General features: G+C 39.5%; 1 protein-coding gene across 5 annotated transcripts in view; it reads right to left on the bottom strand.

Moving 5' to 3' along the window:
- The window catches only part of LOC109699322 (MLV-related proviral Env polyprotein-like), a 55,845-nt gene that overhangs the window by 31,840 nt on the left and 9,334 nt on the right, over positions 1–14,671 (bottom strand). For 2 of the 5 annotated variants that reach the window (XM_074070581.1, XM_074070586.1), the window contains exons 2-3: positions 7,341–7,422; positions 6,514–6,607 (exon numbers count right to left, since the gene is read on the bottom strand). The exons of 1 other annotated variant lie outside the window; for it this stretch is intronic. The gene's annotated coding sequence lies outside the window, so the exon portion shown is untranslated. Of the gene's footprint in view, positions 1–6,513; positions 6,608–7,336; positions 7,423–14,671 lie in introns of all 5 variants that reach the window. 2 more of the 5 variants (XM_074070583.1, XM_074070582.1) reach the window with 2 other exon arrangements.

The following is a 14,671-nucleotide window of genomic DNA, read 5'->3' as shown; positions in this document are numbered from 1 at the left end:
ATAGAGGACACCACACAGTTCATAAATGGTACGTCCAGGGGTTCAAAGCCAAGCCTAGTCTGGCTTTGAGACTTAATGATAATGGAACCAGGTGCTGTAGCTCAAATCTGTAATCTTAGCTATTGGGGGGGAGGCAAAGGTAGGAGGATCACGGTCTGAGACTTCCCTTGGGAAAAAGTGTGAGACTCTAACTGAAAAATAACTAAGACAAAAAAGGCTGGAGATATGACTCAAGTGGTAGAATGCTTGCATAGCAAGTGTGAGGTCTTGAGTTCAAACCTGAGTACTGCCAAAAAAAAAAAAAAACAAATTGATAAACCCTGATGCCAACCTCGGTAGGCCACAATGACTTTCTAACTATGAGTAGATGATCTGGACAGCTGGCCATGACTTAGAGGTTCTCATACTTATCCCAACTTAGACTTTTTCTAGATTTTAAAATGCTACTATGCTAAGTAATTTTGGAAGAGTCAAACGAACTGACCAGCAGCATAAAATACTCTCTCATTAGGAAGAAAGGGAAAGGGAAAACTCAAGAGAAGACAGTGAAAGTTTGAGAGTATTGAGGTTATAAATAACAAAGTAATCATGCTGAATGTTTTATTGGTTTTGAGAGTGGAAAAGGCAGTATATAAACCATATGATAGAGAAAACTCCTTTAACCTAGAATTCACTGAAATTCAAATGAGGTCATGCATCTGAAAGTACTTTAAACATATAAAGTACTATGCAGTTGGGAGGGATTATTTGTGTAAGAGGAGAGCTTTCACCAGAAAAATTTGAAACAGTGGTAGTTTTTTGCCTCTTCTTTAAGAACTGGAGTGGTTTTGAAAATTGTTCCTTACTAAAGAAACAACTCCTGTGTAGTTTCTCAGTTTGGCAGGATCAGGAAGAGAACAAAATTAGCTTCCAGGAAAGGCAACTCTTGGGGACCAAGGGACTTCATAACCCTTCCTGAACTGTATTCAAGAAGGTCAAATAGCACTTTTTGGGATATTTTTAGAAAAATATAGAAAGATCAAGGTCAGGCTATGTAACCTAAGCTAAATATTAATAGCATACCTAGAGACTTTGCATTAGTAAAATAGTTGTACCTAAAAAGTCAAATCTTTTATCTCATACAGATATCCAATCTTCTTCCATTTTAGTTTTCATGTTCTGGCAAACCCTTCTCTGCATTGCTCATTCTTTTTCTTTCCTACATGAGAGCTCTCATTGTGCTACTTGGGAGAAATATTATTTTACTCTTCCTTTCTCTTAGAGCAATTTCTCTGATTCTCTAAGGTATCTGATCAAATACCTTCCCCATGTGCCTCTTTTTATCCTGCTCTTTTCCTTGCTCCCTCATCCTTACCCCTACCACCTTAGAACTTCGAGTCCTCAGTACAATTTCAAATATAGAATATTTTGCTGGTCCTCCCACTAGAGAGCTTAAAATGCCTCTAATTACACGTTTTCCCTGCTCTTTCCTTTCCTTTGCAATTTAGATAGAGCATGGCAGTACAGTTTGTTTGACTCTCCGCTGATCTTCCATACCACTTTTAAACATTTTTTCTCTCTTTAGACCAAGTCTGGTTATGTTGCTAGGCTGCCCCAGCTCCCAAGTAACTGGGAGTACAAGCATGTCACAGCACCCAGGTGTCATACCATTTTCATGGAGTTCTGATTTTAAAGAATCTTGGTTAAATCATGGCCCAGTACTGCATCTGTGTTTCATAGAACTGCTTCAAGTGGGCATAGTGGTACATGCCTATAATCCTAGCAGTCAGGAGGCTGAGGCAGAAGAATTGCTGTAGTCACAATGGCCTTTGTTATTCCAACCATGTCAGGTTGCTATTCAATTCTTAATGGAAAAATAAATTTTAGTTTCATCTACCTAAAAATATTTCCTTCTATTTTGTAAGGCTTCTACTTAGACATGGTCACAAATGGACATTAACATAATGTAACAGATTAGCCTGTTTCCATTGGCCAGGAGTAGAATTCTCCAAATAAACCAAGGTCTATGCATTTGAGGGGCTCTCCTGAACAATTTCTTTTCATTCTTTCTCTCTTTCATTTTTTTTTTTTTTGCAGGACTGAGGTTTGAACTCAGGGCCTCACCCTTGCTAAGCAGGCACTCTTATCACTTGAGCCTCTCTACCAGTTCTTTTTTGTGATTTTTTTAGATAGGATCTCATGAACTATTTGTCCAGGACTAGCTTTCAACCGTGAACCTCCTGATCTCTGCCTTCAGAGTAGCTAGGATTGCAGGCATGAGCCATTAGTGCCTAGCTCTCTGTAATAATTTCTTAGGTGCCCTCAGGTTTGAGAACTATGTGTGAAGCTGTGGTGAGAACAGAATGGTATTTGAACATTTACTGCTGTTTTCCTCTCCTCCCATCTGTTCTCTCCTGTTATTCCTCCCCTCACTATTCAGACAGCTAGTTATTTTGTCTTCATTGCTTCAAGAAAAGCACAGAGTTGATTCCTTCTCTCTCTCTCTCTCTCTCTCTCTCTCTCTCTGTTCCCCTCCTTCCTTCCCTCCTCAACACAGGGTCTCCAGAGGTAGTCCAGGCTGATCTTGAACTCAAAATCTTCCTGCCTCATCCTCTTGAGTGCTGGTATTATAAATGTATGCCACCATGCCTGGCTAACAAGCTAACATGCTTTTACAATTTCAAAGTCAATGCCTTGAAGGGTCTCCAGGCTTGGAATGTAAACAGCATGTGAGAACCAGACTATTCTACTTGTTGACACCAAAATGGTTTAGATTCAGAAAAGTCTTGCCAGTTTCAGAGAAGATGGTCTGTAAGGTAGACTAACCTGCGAGCAGCAGGTACATGTAACAATGGCAGCAAGACCAGAATTCCTATCGCCTACCAATGGAGCAAAAGGCAGAAGGAATGCTTAGGAAAGAACCTTTCAGACACGGATCTCGGGAATGAGTGAGAGGTATGAGAGGAGAAAATCTTGACTTGATTGATGCTCAGTTTCTACCAACTGGAGGCATTTAGGTCACAGTAGGAAAAGAAAGTCAAGCATTCACTTTTTCAGCTTGAAATCCACACTCTTTACTTAGGAGAACCAGAGATAAGGAATTCAGGTATAGTCTACAGTCTCTTTCCCCAACTGTGTGTGTCAGTGGGCAGCCTCAGAATTTGTGAACCTTGTGTTCCTCATCATTAAAATGGGGATGTTAATATTAGATTGACAATAAGAAATAGATATATTTTTGTAGTTAAAAATGGTTGAATATTGGTGGTTTAATATGATTCCACTAATATTTCACAAGGAATAAGAAAAAATACTAGCCACTGTTTTTGATACTAAGTGCTTAATAAGTACATGATTTATAAAAAGATATGTAAATATGTAAACCCTTTCTATCTAATGGTCATAGTATAATCTGAATTTAAAATATCTGCCCTCAAGTTGGGCACTGATGGCTCATGCCTGTACTCCTGCTACTCGGAAGGCAGAGATCAGGAGGATATTGGTTTGAGGTCAGCCCAGGCAAATAGTTTGTGGAACCCTATCTAAAAAATACCCAACACAAAAAAGGGATGGTGGAGTGACTCAAGTGCTAGAGTACCTGCCAGGCAAGTGTGAGGCCCTGAGTTCAAACCCCAGTATCACCAATAAATGAATAAAATATCTGCCTTTGATCATATAGAACATAGAATCAATTCAATATAGAAGAATTCTTTCTTCTGCCCCCTCCTCTTCATCCTTATCTTCCCTCTTCCCTTCTTCCTCCTCCTCTTCTCACTTTTTCAAATTTAATTTTTTTTAGATAGTTAATACATTCTCATCCTTCAAAAACCAAAAGAAACACAGTAAAATAGTTTCTCATCATAATATTGTCCTGTATTTATCCAGAATACCATTTCTTGTATATTTCCCTGATATTTGAACATTTAACTGTGAGTGTTGTTCTGTAGCCCAAGACTATCAGTTTATGAATAATAGGCTGACACCTACAAAAATTCAGTCCCCTTGTTCAAGGTCACTCAATCAGTAGCAGGGCTTGTACATTAATTATACTTCTCTAGCAGTCTTTCAGGTCTCACATTACAGATATGAATCTTAAATGTAAATAACCTATTTTATCAGGTAAATAAACCCTATGCACTTTGATTTTTGGCTTACAGGCAATGGAATCAGATTGAGGTACAGTGAATCCTCAATATTCATTGTTCCATATTTGTAAATGCTCCTACTCATTAAAATTTATCTGTAACCCCAAAATCAATATCCACAGCACTTTTGTGATCATTTGTGAACATGTGCACAGTGGCAAAAATTTTGAATTGCTGATTACACACATTCTCAGTTGAGTTCCAACAAGGCCACACTCTGCCTCCTTGTTTCAGTTTTCATTCTGTATACAAGTGTCTTTTTAAATACTTTCATGAGTACCATGTTTTCCACATTTTTGCTCTTAGATCTATTGGGTTTAATTTTTCTTAAACGTGATAGTTTTTTTAATCATATCTCTCATTTTTGAGACCAAAATTCAATATTTTATTGAGTGCAAAAAATGTTCCTAGGGCATGGGGTGTGGCTCAAGTGGTAGAGGGTCTGCCTAGCAGGAACAAGGTCCTGAGTTCAAACCCCAGTACTGCCAAAAAAATGGCTTCTAGGGATGGACACAAAAGGAAGCCATTCTTGAGTTGAGTAGCTAAGAAAAATGAGTGTGTCAGGCATTATTGCATGCACCTGTAGTTCTAGCTACTTGGGAGTACGAGGCAGGGGGCATCACTTGAGCACAGAGCTTTGAAGCCAGCCTGAGCAACATAGTGAGAACCTGTCTCCATCAAATAAAAGGGGTGGGAGGACTGGGGATGTAGCTCAATGGTAAAGCTGTGTTTAGCATGTGTTAAATCCTGGTTCAGTTCCCAGCACAAGAGAATTATGAGTGCATATCATATCATCAACCCAGAACTCCACTAATAAGAAATGCAGTTTTCATGTTAGTTAAAATGAAAATCAAGAATTACTTAGTGAATTTTTACTCATCACTGCAAAATTTGCCACCATTTACGTTATCATAAGAAATGGATGTAATTGTTTATGGCTTGTAAAATTACAGGTATTTTTAGGAGGGACAACATATTAAAATTTATCTCTATTACTTATCTTATCCTTTTGGGCTATTGTACATTACAAATATACGAGACAATTTTGGCCATTTATACCTTAATATGAATGAGTTAACAAATATTTCCCAACCACAGATTCTACCGAAGGACAATAGCAGAGAGAAGTGGATAGAAGAGTATGGAGAGAATTGTTCAGAAACAGATGGTGAGCTATTTGTATAAATGGCTGCTTATGAATTAAATTGTACCTCCACCCCACAAAAAAAGATAGGCCCAAATTCTAACCTTCCACCAGTATCCTATTTCAGTATTTAGAGATAGGATATTTACAGAGGCAACCAATTAAAATGAGGTCATGAAATTGGGCCCTAATCTCATATGAATGTCATCTTTATCAAAAAAGGGGATTTTTAAAAAATGGGTTTCTCATTATGTTGTCAGACTAGTCTCTCAAACTCCTTGGCTTAAGAGGTTCTACTGCCTCAGCCTTCCATGTAGCTGGGACTATAGTAATGCACCATCATGTCTGGCTTTAAAAAGGGGAACCTCTTTTTTTGGCAGTACTGTGGTTTGAACTCAGGGCTCCTGTTTACTAGGTAGGTGCTCTATCACTTGAGCCATACCACCAGCCCCAAAAGGGGAAATTTGAATACAGATATGGCTACAACACAGGGAGAATGCCAGGTGAGTATGAAGGCAGAGGTAGGGATGATCCAGCTGCAGTCTAGGGACATTAAAGGTTACCAGCAAACCCAGAAGCTGGGAGAAGAGCATGACCAGATTTTCTTTACTTCAGAAAGAGCAAAACCTTCCTAAATTTTGATTTTGTACTTCCAGGCTCTTGAACTGTGAAACAATAAATTTCTGGTGTTCAAGCCATCCAATTTGTGGTAGCTTGCCATGGCATCCCAAACAAACTACCATGGTCCATCACTTGTTTAAAGAATGAAGCTAACCCTTCCTTGTGGCTCTTAGTTCTGCTCCATGTCAACAAAACCAGAAAACGGTTTGCCAAGAAGTTAGACATGATGAACCAAATTCTTTCCATATGGTTTTTTAAACCATAGCCTCAACCTTTCACACAGTCCTAAAGTCTGATTTTTTCAAAGCCTGTCTCAAAGAGTGGTTGCTCCTAGTCAATTTAGGCACCAGACTCTTCCAAGTAATAAGTTTAACATATTATTTGACTTATTACATATCTTTGTGTCATGGGAAGATCAAGTTAATTAAGGCAGAGAGAGAGAGAGAGAGAGAGAGAGAGAGAGAGAGAGAGAGAGAGAAGGAGAGAGGGAGAGAGAGAGAATAGCAGAGAGAGGGAGGGAGGTAGAGAGAAAGAGAGAAAAAGAGAGAATTTCTTGTGGGAGAGGAACCAACAGAGGGCCTGCAGTGATGAATGCATTTTGATACATTCTCTGGTGATGTTACTTACATCTTTCTTTTCTTTGTGCAGGCAATTCCACTTGGAACTATTTTGGGCTCAGTGTGGGCATCATTCTTTGTTCGCTCTGCTTCCCATGGTTCCCCTATTGATAGATTGTTAAAGAATGAAGGTAAGAACTAAATGGCTTAAAAAAATGACTCTCTCCTTTGTGCTGTTTTCAATAACATGTTCACTTTTTTATTTTTATTTTTCTGGCAATACTGGGGTTTGAACTCAGGGCTTGCTCTTGCTGGGCAGGCACTCTACCATTTGAGTCAGGCCCCCAGCCCTTTTTTGCATGCTATTTTTCAGACAGTAGCTCACAATTTTCCTTTTTTTCCCTCTTTCTTTATTAACGATTCAAAATACACAAAGATTTAATAAAAAGTTCCATAAAAGGCTCACACATCATTGAGATGTAGAGATATTGCTTTTGTGTCAGAACAATGGCCACCTGTCAGTACCGTGTAACAGAAGCCAGGCATTCAGAGTCTCCCAGTAATTCAAGTAAACCCAACATGGAACTTCCAACCCAACTGGCTGCTAATGGAGGGGACATATCTGTGCCTCTGGGTTCACTGTAACAGAAGTGAGGGGCCTCTGGGTTTGAGTTGTCATGTGTAAGTGGGTCTCACGTCCCGGCCACACTAGGCCAATCAATAGCTCACATTTTTCCCTGAGGCAGCTTCAGACTGCAATCCCCCTGTAATAGCTAGGCTTATAGCTGTGTACCCTTATGCCCAGCTTGTATGCCTCCTTCATAGCTAGGATTACAGATGTGTGCCATCATGCCCACCATGCTCATCATTTCAGGATATGAACCTTGCAATACCTACATGAGTTCTGTGATTATGTCAGTTATTGTGCCTTGTCTAATAACTTGCCAGGTATTGTCTCCTCAGTGTGTGAGATGAGGTCCTATAAGAAATCAGAGCAGAAATCAGAAATCAGAAATCAGGTAGTTCAGTTGAAGGCATTTGTACCAGGAACAAGTTACAAATGTGTTGGAAGGGCAGGAGAGCCAGACAGATGAAGGAGGAGACCCCAGGTGGTAGCAACAGCAGGAAGCCTCTATCATTCATCTCTAGGGTTGGAGAGACCAACAGTGGAGCTGGATTAGAAGTGCCTAGGAGACACTCCCTGTGTCTAGAAGAAGAATGGCAATTGCAGAGGAAATCAGTCACGGTGGAGAGGTGCCTGATCAAAGTAGGGGTGGGTGGTAGTGGGGGTAAGGTAGGGAGAGTGAGGTGGTGCATATACTGGTTTCTCCTCTCTACCACTGCTCCTAGTTTAATGTTTTATATTTTATTTTCCTAATCCCTTTGGAGCATGTGCAAATGACCCTAGAAATGGAGTTAGTAGGAATCAACCACCTCTATATAGATGTAGTATGAGAAGGGCAAAGTATGAACGAATCTGGTAGCAAGCAGGCAAATAAGCAGTCCATTAAGGCAGATGCATAATAGTATTTGCTAACAAATACCAAATGGTCAAAGCAGGTCAGACAGACTAAAACTAGGAGTTGAGTAAGGCCAATGAGATATGATAGATACTGCACATAGAATAGAGGGTTATAATTAGCAGTGGGGTTAATATATGGGACTAGTACATACACATAATCAACTATAAGTGGATAAGCATAAGACAATCTCCTAAAGATCAGAGGAAACAGGAAGTTACACGTTTTCAGGATAATTAGGCAATATCAAGGTATAGAATACCAACACACAAAGGGAAGTAACAAAGCATCAATAATCCCACGGGTAGGTATTCATTCCAAATAACTAGTTTAACACGATTTTTTCTTAGTTATTTGCCAATAACTTTGATATTTTATTTATTTACTTTTGGCTACCCAAAGTTAATTCCCACAATTGCTTGTAAATTGCATTTTGAAATAGCTGATATTGGCTCACTTATTTGTCATTGCTCTTTCTTATGAGAGGAAATTATGAAGTTGTAGCTTTTTGAGTTTTGTGTTGATTTGATATCTCTATAAATAGGATGTCCCTGTCTGGTACTCAGAGGGCACTTACCTACAAGGAAGGCAAAGATAATGGAGAAAAAAATGAAGAAGCAATCACCTCATCTATGAACAAGACAAAAGCATAGACATAAAGAGTGATTAACTTACAGATTTGCCTTCCATTTTCTTCCTTATAGTGTTTGTTTATCATTCACAGTAGTGAGTACTTTGAGGCTTCAGCAAAACTTCTTTTATTTCCTCACATATAGCATTGTTATCGGCAAATGGTGTTTTCAGAAGATCTTGGTCCTTGTGCTCCGTATGGAAGAATCCAAGCAGAACACGTGGATGGGGTGAGGTAGAACAGCTTTATTGAGGGAAGAGGAGTCACCCAGTCTACCAGGTGAGGGAAGGGGAGAGGAAGAAGGTCCCGGGTCTCTTGGTAGGTCATTTTTATATGACCTTGAACTTGGAGATGGGGAGACAATACATCATCACCTGGCTCCTCTCACCTGTGGCCTAGGGGGAGGAACCCTTGAGCCAAGAGAGGGAACAGTTCCAGACTATCCCTAACCTAGCCTGCCTCAGCATCATGTGAGGAAAGGTAACTAGATACTTTAGAAGTGATCATAAATCTGTATTTAGAATAATCTTTCTCAATTCATCCAAGCTTATTTGATTAACTAAATTGAAAGTTATTCCTTGTCTTTATTTAATTCAGTTGAAAGTTTTAAGAATAATCTAGTAATCAAATGCTTTTGGTGAAATCTAAATTAAAATGTATAGAATATACCTTTTTATTAATTACACAGGCATCTTCCAATAATTAATGTTTTGAAGAAAGGATGCATTAAGTTACTCTTTTCTTCATCACAAAACTGCATGTTTTGGAAAGTAATAATGGAAACATGTAGAGTTACATAAACACAAATTTATGTAATTGTCATAAAAAAATGAGGCCAAAGGACTAATCAGATATAATGAGGCTGCTGTAGCTGTAATTATCTAGGTAATTAATAAAAATTATTCACCTGGAAATTGTTAGTGCGCATCAAATATGTATAGGCACTAAGCTAGGCTTTGAAAACATATAGCTAAACCATAGTTTTTGGCCTTAGGAAGTTATATAAATGAGCAAATCTAACTGAAAGGCTATAAAGGTGACTGGCTGGGAGCCACAAGTAGCACAAAGAGGAGGTGTTGCCAGTTGAGGGGTGGTCAAGTTTTTAGTCTCAGGGTTCTTAGATCTGAGCCTCTACATCTCAGCTAGCCCAGCCCCAAGCCTTGGCCTGTGGCCCATGGCCAGCTCCAGCTGAACTCCCACCTTGAGCTAACAACTCACTGTTGTAGACACAGCCACACCTCCTGCTTTCTGCTGACTCCCAGTTCAAGGGCACCTTTTACAAAACAGAATCCACTCTGCTTCACTTCCCACATCAAAGAGACCATCTAGTCCTGTGCATTGCATTTCTCAGAAAAGTCTCTAAAAAACTGATCTTTTCACTCCCTCTGCCTCAGCTACAGTGAAGGCACTATTTCTGATGTGTCCTATCACAACACTCTCCTATCAGGTCTCTCCATCCCATTTTAATCTGTTCTACCACAACTCTGGTTGCCAGTGGGCAAAGGAAGTTTCTTTCCAACGTATGCTATTCTCTTTCCCAGTACCCCATGATGAGTCTTACCTGCCTACCTACAGCACTTCTCAAACTTGGGTGTGCTCCAGAGTCAATAGGGAAATCTCTTTAAGCACAGTTTCTTCCTGAACCAAAATACCAAAATTTCCAGAAATGAGGCATGAGCAATCCATTTTGTTTTTTATTTAGTTCGTAAGTTCTTCCCATGCCTCTTTCCTAGAAGCCTCATTCTAGTTGGGGAGTCAGGGTTCTGGAGCTGCAGTGTGAAGTTCAACCTTTTATATAACTCTTCCTCTGCAGAGTCAGAACTCACTTTTTTTAACACCAAGGTTTTTTTTAAGCTTCTGTCATCCACTTGTCATTCACTCTAGAATTGCCTTTGACTTTCTTCTCTACCCTGAAAAGCATTCCTAAGTCTTCCCCTTATCTCTCAGGTGAGTTGTCTCTTGCTTCTAGAGCCCTGTATAAATCCCTTCTCATAGTGTACTTTAGTATTCCTTGTCTGTTTCCCTTACTGCACTTTGACTCCTTCAAGGGGTGGGACCGAAAATTACTCATCTATTTAATCTTAGTGTTTACCTTCCTTCCTGATTCATAGCTGGCACATAACAAAAATAAATGAATGAACAAATGGATAAATGAATGAGCAGAGTGTTGGTTTGTTATGATAAAGAATTGGATGTGTATGAGGTCATTTCTCTTGTGAGCTAAATAATTATATAGATTTCAACAAAATACTCTTGAGTTAGCATAAGCTCATCAGCATCTGAGATAACATGGAAACCAAAATACACAAATGCCGCTGTAAAAATATTATTATTGCTTTTCCCAGTGCAGGATTGATGGACTCATTAAACATTTAGATTAACGCAATATTTGGCAGATGTCCAATGTTTTATTTTTCATTTGCTTTTGTGTTCATCTATGGACCACCAATATAAACACACACACACAGTATGTCATTCTTTTCAAAGTTAACCATTTTTTCAGTGCATGTCATTATTTTCTGATTTTATAGTATCCTCTTCCCTAGTGTTGGTAGTTTGCTATTTTTTTCTAGTTAATATTATGAACCCCCAACCACTAAGCAAAAAATTAGTACTTAGTTGATTTGTTTACTCTACTATGCAAAAGTAAGTGGAAATTTTAATAGATTGCTCTTGTTTTTGCTTGCATTTCATTCATTATTCCTCTTTGGGTAGTAAGCAATTATTTTTCCTTTTGTAACTCCTCCTCCCTTCTCTGTCTATGTGGCTCTTTTTTGGTGGGAATGGTAGCAGGAATGAGGCAAATGTCCCAAGCTTGGCCAAATGGTGAGACAGAGTTGTCTTCAGGAAGGACACATGATCCAAGCTGGCCAATGAGAGTCAGTCCCTGGATCTTTGTTGGGAGCACTGAGAAAAGAGTACTTTTCGTACTCTGGGTTGAAAAACTATTAGACCCTAAGCCACTGTTGCCACTACATGACTAAAGCTGCTGGAAAATGAAGCCAACACAGTGGCAAGCAAAGTCAAGAGAGAATTTCTGATGATATCTTTGAACCTTTATATCCATCTCTGCCTAGATGCAATGTATCCCTGGAATTTATACTTATCTGAGTTCTACTCATTCAAAAGAAATTTTTATTCTTAACCTGGTTTAAGTGGTATGTAGTTACTTACTTACTTTTAGTTACTCCTAAAAGAGGAGATATTTCTTTTGCTCATGGTTTCAGAGGGTTCAGTAGATCATGGCAGGGAGAGCATGGCAGAGAAGGGCAGGTAACATCATGGTGGATAGGAAGTAGAGAAAGTGGATACAGGAAGAGGTCAGGGCCAGATATACCCCAAAGACATGCCCCTACTGGCCTACTTTCTCCAGCTAGGTTCTACTTTCCAGTTTCCTGAACCTCCCAAAAATAGTGTCACCAGCTGGGGACCAAACATACAACACATGAGTCTGTGGGAGACATAATATATTTTAATCATATCACTCTGCCCTTGGCCTCCAAAGGCACATGGCTTGCCATCTCAATGCAAAATGCCTTAGTCCTTCTCTTAGAGTCCCCAAATTCTCAACAGTTTTAACAGTGTTCAAAAGCCCAAGTTCAAAGTCTCCTCTGAGACTTAAGGCAATTCTTATCTATGAGCTCCTGTAAAAATAAAAAACCAAGTTACATACAGCTAACACATAGTGGCACAGAGTAAACATTTCCATTCCAAAAGGGAGGAATGGAGAATAGTAAAGAAAGACCAATCAAATCAAGACCAAACCCCAGCAGGACAAACATTAAATCTTATAGCTCCATGTCTGGCATCCAGGGCATACGGAGGGTGGTATATAAGCTCCAAAGACCTTGTGTAACCCTAACCCTATGGTCTTGCTGTTTTCTGCAGCCCACATGGCCTCTCTCCTGAGCTGGCTCCACTTATTGCCTGTGGCCTTCCTCAACAGATGGTCCTCCCTCCTAGCATCCCCAACATCCTAGGTCCTGCACTGCAGCTTCAGTTTCACCTCCACAGCTTTGTGCATTATCCTTTCAGGGGCTGCTTGCAGGATCTTGACCTTATCATATCTTGTCTGGCCACCTAGGCCTTCCTTTGAAATTTGGGTGGAAGCTCTGAGACATTGTAAATCTTGCATTCTGCACACTTGCAAAAAGAATGTCAAGTGGATGATGTCAAGGTCTGCCACCAGCTTGGCCAGTATCTGGGCCTCCTTGGACCATGCATGCAGCTGTCTTTGAGTGCCTGGATGACTGAATGTCCTGGGGAAACAGTCTTTTAGGTGGCCCTGTGTGACCAAGGCAGTTTGGATCTCTTCTCAAAGCAAAGTATTTCATATGTGTTTACCCTTTTTTCACTTAAATTTTTGTTTTTGTTCACTTAAATTTATTTATTTATTTTTTGGTGGGACAGGGGTTAGAATAAAGGGCTTCATGTTTGCAAGGCAGGCACTCTAGTGCTTGAGTCACACATCCAGTCCACTTTGCTCTGATTATTTTGGAGATGGGGTTTTGCAAATTATTTGTTCTGGTTGACCTTGAACCTGGATCTCAGCCTCCCCAGTAACTAGGATTAGAGGCTAAGCCACTGGTGCCTGGCTGTCTTTACCCTTTTATATCCTTGAGGCTGCTACTGATGGAGCTGATCAATTCCTGAGATGCCCTTAAGGCATTTTTCCTGTTGTCCCAGTGCAATGTGCTTGGCTTATTTTTTATGGCACTAATCTCTTTCACATTTACAACTTTCAACTGACTCCTTTTCTTGCCAGACTGCAAATTTTTCAAATCCTCTTGCTCTCCTTTTTACTCCTAATTCTTACTGTAAATCTGGCCAAAGCAGCCAGTAATAACCGTGCCAAAGAATGAATGCTCTACTGTATTAAAATTTCTTCTTCCAAAATAATTAGTCCATCACTTTTTAATGTAGCCTCATTCAAATACTTAGGGCATGCACAAAACGTAGACAAGTTATTTGCCAGAATGCAACATGAATGGTCTGTAGTCCAATCCAATAGAGTCCTTATTCCCATCTGAAACCTCAAGAGCCTGGCCTTCACTGTCTGCATTCTTGTTGGATTTCTGGTCTTCTGAGTTCCCACAAGAATTGCATTCTAGGGCTTCTCTAACATGCATTCCTCAGGCATTTCCAAATTCCTCCCACAAACCAGTTCCAAAGGCTTAAGAACAACATGGTTGGGTTTAGTCACAGCCATGACTCCACTTCTCTGTTACTAATTTTCTGTATTAGTTATTTTTGTGTTGCTGTGACCAAAACACCTGAGAGAAAACCTAAAGAAGGAAGGCTTTATTTTGCTTATGTTTCAGAGGGTTCAGTCTATCACAGCAGGGAAGGCATGCACAAGCAGAGCAGTTGGGTTTCTCTCATTAACTGTAAGTGTCTTAACAACTACGACATTATTCCAGATTTTGTGGGGTCATTTAATTTACTAGTTTCCAGAAGTTCTTTGTGGGTTTTCAAAATAACTTTTACCTTCTATAAAGGTCTAGAGACATATTTAAGTTGAAGTACTTCACTAATTTTTGATGAGATCTTAAGACAATTTGTACTCCAAATTCCTCATTTGCTAAGCTAGGGAGCTATAAAATCCTTTCACAAAATTATTATTCTAGAATATCTTTGTTTCTCTCTCTCTTTTTTTTTTTTTTGGTGGTAACTGGAGTCTGAACTCAGGGCTTCAATGCTTGCTAGGTAGGTACTATACCATTTGAGCCACTCCACCAGCCATTTTTTATGTTGGGTATTTTCAAAATAGGGTCTCAAGAATTATTTGACTGGGCTGGCTTTGATTACAGCCTAGGATTACAGGCATGAGCCACCAATGCCTGGTTTTATTCTAGACTATTTAACTAATATACTTTTAGAGCAATTGACTAATATTTTTAAGGATCATGATTCTCTGGGAATAAATGCTGTGATGGTACAGTTTATGCATCAGGGTCTGGGCTGGGGGAAGAAATTAGGAGGACAAAGTTTCATTTTGAATAAATTCAAAATAGCCAAATAATTTATCATAGTATCATTATTGGCTTCTTCTATAACTGGGAGACTTGTTCCAGAAA

This window comes from Castor canadensis, chromosome 4 (assembly GCF_047511655.1).
Source record: "Castor canadensis chromosome 4, mCasCan1.hap1v2, whole genome shotgun sequence".
Taxonomy (NCBI): Eukaryota; Metazoa; Chordata; class Mammalia; order Rodentia; family Castoridae; genus Castor; species Castor canadensis.
The sequence above is the reverse complement of the archived record's forward strand: the minus strand, read 5'-3'. Positions and strand labels throughout refer to the sequence as shown.